The following is a 5,304-nucleotide window of genomic DNA, read 5'->3' on the forward strand; positions in this document are numbered from 1 at the left end:
TTTTGATGAGCATGTCAGCATGTGCTGATGTCCAAATATATTTGGACCAAGGCACAAATGTTCTAAGCACTTTAGCATGATCTCAAAATCATCCCCAAGCATCCCACTGCTGCTTCACCCTCCACCCTAAACCTAGGTTTATCCCTTACCACCTCTGTCAAGCTTTCTCCAGACTACACAGAGAGATAGAAGAATATACACACACACAGAGTTCCAAAACATTCTCAAAAATGCCAGAGTGAGGAAAGGGAGGCATGGAGAGGGATTTGGAGCACAGTTTTCGATTCCTAATCTAATTAGAGAACCCCATAGCAGATTTTTTTTGTTGTTCAAAGACCAAATTTAATTTAGAATTTTATATCTCCAGTGAAGCCAATTTTTATTAATTATCAGCACAGCATTCAGATATACTGGCCAGAATGCCAATATGCTCTTATTTAGTGCTTAATCCTCTAATGCATTCCGATTAAGTATTTTGGTTTTATGGTAAACTATCTTCAGCCAACATTCAAGCTGGGCACTCCATGCCTCTCCACCCACCCAAACAGTCAGCTCAGGAGGTGTCAATATAATTACTTAAAGAGCTGAATGGTAAAGGGCAAGGAATAGAAGGAAATTGCGCCTGCAATTACACACTAATGCTTCACCAGAGAAGCAGATGGCATTCCTTGCATAAATTATTATTTATCCATGGAATTCCCCTTTGCCTATTACCAAATCAACTCTTTTAAAAAATTCTTTGTTGGGCCTGTGAAGTCCCCTGGCCAGTTTCCAATGTCTGCTCTCTCCCCTATATCCCACCCTGCAGAGCCTCAGCGAGGGTGAGAATCCCAACGTGGCCCACAGGCAGCAGGCAAGGGTTTTTGAAGGTGCTGATGCTCCAAATACATTTAGACTAAGGCACACATAAAGGAGTCCTCATTATTTTGTAGACTGGAGGCTGAGTGCGATGACAGCATGGTTTTGCATGCAGAAAAGGATGAGCAGCCATAGCCAGCCCCAGCTTCATCCTCAACAAGACCTGTAACATCTGGAAGCCACAGGAGGGTGCCCACCAAGGCACGGGGCTTCACTTTTGCTGTACATTCTTTCTGGGCTCCTTGCATGAGGATGAAGACATGCAATAACATTTCAATCTGAAAAAGAAGAAACAAGAAGCTCAGAGATAAAAAGAATATGTCTAATCCCTACAGTAAAATGGCTACCATTTTTGAGGACATACGTCAATTAATCATCAAGACAACTCTAAGGGGCAATTATAGTGGTTGCCATTTTCTACAGATGGAGGAACTGAAACTCGATTCGGAAAAGTAATTTCTCCAAGATTCCATACCCAGTCAAGGGCAGAATTTGAACCTAGGCTCTAAGGGATTCCTGGGACTGCCAAGTCTTGGCAGATTGCCAGCCTATGGTGTTTGCCCTATACACCATCATTGCCTCACCCTTCACCCTCTCACCAAAACAAAAGTCTATTTTGCAAGCATAAATATCATTAACCCACCTTACAAAACTTTCCAGAGGACAGGAAACATGTGCGCTAGCGAGCTCTTGGAAGAGTCCATTTAACTGTACCCAGTGCCTTGACATCATCTTACCTGTGACCCATTGTCATTACACATCACGAAAAGGGTAGGAGTGGGTGAGAAAATCCTCTTTTTTGACTCCTTCCACATTTCCCAGAGAAAACTTGCCCCGGTCATCAGTAACAGCAGAGGGGTCCCTAGTAGAGCAATTGCAGCCCAAGCTGTGGAGTCAAAGGATGCAGGTGTGGAACTAGAGCATGGGATGGTGTTAAGGTGCTGCACACCCACATGGTCTACTGCAGTTCAAGTCCCAGATCTGGTGGCTTGAAACTTACACTGAGAATGTGTACGTGTATGGCTCAAAAATCCCAAGAGGTGAATGAAGGAGAAGGGACAATACAGGAGAAGGGACTATGATGTGGCCAACCCCCAGGGGGGGTGATTTCTCACTTTCCCTCTCTCTGTCTCTGTCTGTCTCTCTCTCCAGCAAGTGCATGTGCCCTATGGAAAAAACCTAAATAAGAAAAAGAAGAGAAAAAAAAAAGGTTCAGGTGCCAATTTACTGACACATCTACTGCTCACCGTGTGAGTCTGAGCAGGCCCCACAGCACCTCAGTGTTCTCTGTCTGGAAACAGAGCATTCATCTATGCCCTAGGGTTACTGTGGAGATTTGCGGAAACAATGCAGAGAGAGGGGCATTTTATATCATTCGGGGTGGGGGGGAAGGAGACGATTCCTAAAAGAGGACTTAATCTACAATAAACTTTTATTTTATCAGTGCTAGTCTATTTTGTGAAAAATGCTGATCATACCTATTGCACTGATTTCATGACACACTCCCAGCGTCACCCCTTCCCATTTGAAAACTCTGATAATGGGCCAGCAGGTGGCACAGAGGGTAAGGCAGCTGGACCCCACACGGCTGAGGGCTGACCACGGTTTGAGTCCCAGGCCTGGCTGCTTGAAAATCTTGTCAGCTGGGACCAGCAGTTAGCATAATGGCTATGTCGCTGGACTCCCACGTAGTCGACCGCGGTTCACATCCTGGACCCCGTGGCTTAAAACTCAGGCTGGGCGCATGTGCGTGCATGCCCAAGATCCTGAGAGGAGAATGGAGGAGAAGGGATTGCAGCGTGGTCATCGCCCCGGGGGGTGATTTCTCACTTTCTGTCTCTAGGTCTCTCTCTGTCTGTCTGGCGAGCGCACGCCCCCTATGGCAAAAACCTCTCCAAAAAAAAAAAAAAGAAAAGAAAATCATGTCAGCTGTGTTCATGTGTATGCCCAAAATTCCAAGAGGAGAATGGAGGAGAGTAGAAGAGATTGTAGTGTGGCCATCCCCCGGGGGGTGATTTCTCACTTACCCTTTCTCTGTGTGTGTTTCTTTCCAGGCGGCATATACACCCTTCACTAGAAACGAAAAAAGAAAAATAGGAAAAGAATAAAAAATAAAATAAAATAAAATAATAAAACTCTGATAGTATGAGCTTATCCCTAGCCCAGTTTCTTTCACCATATTCTCTTTCCTTCCTTTCTTCAAGGAAATCCCAGCCACGATTTCCTCCTGGTGAGATTATTTGTAAGGAAAATAACCTCCAGGGGGCGCTGTTTCAAAGTGTTACTGAAGTACAGTTTGGTATTTATTTTGTTGCACTTGCTTTGAGGTCAATGAGTCTGATTCAACTCATCAGGACTGTCGAAAAACTTAAGCTCCTTTGCTCCAGCCATCTTGAGACTTGGATGATCACGAAACACATGTAAATAAGGTCCCGCCATCGGTGAAACTGAAGCAAGGAGCTTTCATAACTTCTCTCTGTCTTTTGATTAAAATAAGGCTGGACTAGGTGAACCGTGGGCCTGAAATCTCTCTCTAAATCATCCATTCACACTGAACAGTTACTGAGAGCTGACCACGTACCAGGCACTGTGCTGGGTGCTGGTCCATGTACTTTGTGAATGGCACCCAGGGCTTCTGCCATGTGGCGATTTTCTTGACAGATAATAACATGAATATGACACAGTCCACATGGGCTCCAGAAGCATCCAGTCAAGAAGTCAGACATTAAAATCCACAAAAGCAATGAACTGCTATATTTCCTAATATGGAAGAACAAAGGGATGATTAAAACCCTCAAGGGAGCCCAGTTTCCTGGTGGTGTGGCTGCTAAGATGTGCTCTATGGACAGGGACCACATGAAAGGCCCAGGTTTGATTCCTGGTCCAGGATGAAGGCCAGGTACCATGGTGATTCAAGAGGCTGAGGCAGGAGGATTGTGAACTTGAGGCTGGCCTGGGCAACATAAGTGAGCCACAAAATCCTGTCTAAAGATCCAGGCATGGTGACATACACGTATAGTCCCAGTTGGAAGGCTGAGACAAAAGATCTGTGATACAGCAAGTCCTTGTCCAAAAAAACCCGCAAACAAAAAATTTCACAAGGAAATGGATAAGCACCAACTCCTAAAGGAAGATACTTGAAAGGAGTGTGCGGGGGCAATGCCATGCTCTCACATGGAAGGGTTCCAGGTTTGCATCCCAGAACCCTCCTGGACATGGCAGGGACACACACGCACCCACCATCCAGGCCAGCTGAAGCTGGATATGGATCACAGCATAGGGATCCTGTTCAGAGTTCTATATCTCTCTCTTCTCTCTGTCTTTCTCACTTATGAAAAAAGAAATAAACTTTAAAAAACAAAATGACGCTTGAACAGGATTATTAAGACCTAAAAACAAAACTCTCAGACTGGCAGCTTGAGGGCCAAATCGGTCCCACAGATACATTTTGCTTCTCCGTATAATTTTTTAATTAGTCGTCAACATTTTAATATCTGGATTTTTACCTATACTGAAAAACTAGAAGCACTACCGTCAATGGGCCTATATTGCCGGGTGGCAACGAGCCGGATCCGAGTAGCACCTGCCAACGTTACACAGGTAAATGCTCGGTTTGTCACAGTCCCTCCCTTCCTTATTAATCGCCCACTTACATCCCATCAAACCTCTGTAAGTATCTGAGTTTGTAACCCTTGATCTAAAATGTGTAGGGGGAAATGTGGGTTAGTAGCCAGAAAGAGTATCCAAAGAAAGCTATTGATCTACGCTTTGAAGAAGAAGAGTTTTTACAATGTCCAGACCAGCTCCCCAGTGCAAAAAAAAAGCAGGTGCAGATTCCAAAACAAGCCTTGTCTAGTTGGGACTCAAGGTCCTGCCTGTGGCCGGCTTTCCAGAACTGCACCCTGGAGGTCAGCTATGGGGTAGCATAGAAATTCAATTAAAAAAGAGGAAACCCTGCATAATGCCTTAATTTGTGTTAAGTAGGAACAATGCCTAATTCTGCCTGCCAGAGCTTTCAGAATTTTGCTTTCTCTGAATGAAGTGATCTATAAAATGACAGACAGTTGGATCACTAAGTCAGTCTCACAGCAGGTGGAGACAGGAAGGGGATGGATTAGGAATTAGTCACCAAACATGAGATAATCTCTTTGTAATTCTAGACCTCAGTTTCTCATCTGTCCAATGGCAAGAATTGTATTAGCCCACAATTTTTCATGCTTGATGAAGTGATAGAAGAGACATATTTCATGGAAGTCACTATAAAACACCATGGAATTCTGATACATTAAATTTAAAACAGCTCTGTCCAGCTCTGTGGCCTAGTGGTTGGGACAGCCAGATCCACAAGGGTGACCCTGAAGCTCAAGTCCTGGACCCAGTGGCTTGAGAAACACACCTGGCACATGTGTATGTGTACCTAAAGTCTCCAAAGAAGAGAAATGGAGG

At 44.6% G+C, this 5,304-nt stretch overlaps 1 long non-coding RNA gene across 1 annotated transcript; it reads right to left on the reverse strand.

Annotated features, from left to right (window-relative positions):
- Positions 1 to 278: 278 nt before the first annotated feature.
- LOC114009292 (uncharacterized) lies at positions 279 to 3,612 on the reverse strand. Its single transcript, XR_003550737.1, has 3 exons — positions 3,440 to 3,612; positions 2,886 to 2,931; positions 279 to 1,136 (listed from the first exon to the last, which is right to left on the reverse strand). It is a non-coding gene; the product is annotated as an uncharacterized LOC114009292 (long non-coding RNA).
- Positions 3,613 to 5,304: the final 1,692 nt, after the last annotated feature.

This window comes from Tupaia chinensis, unplaced genomic scaffold, assembly GCF_000334495.1.
Source record: "Tupaia chinensis unplaced genomic scaffold, TupChi_1.0 Scaffold000513_1, whole genome shotgun sequence".
Taxonomy (NCBI): domain Eukaryota; kingdom Metazoa; phylum Chordata; class Mammalia; order Scandentia; family Tupaiidae; genus Tupaia; species Tupaia belangeri.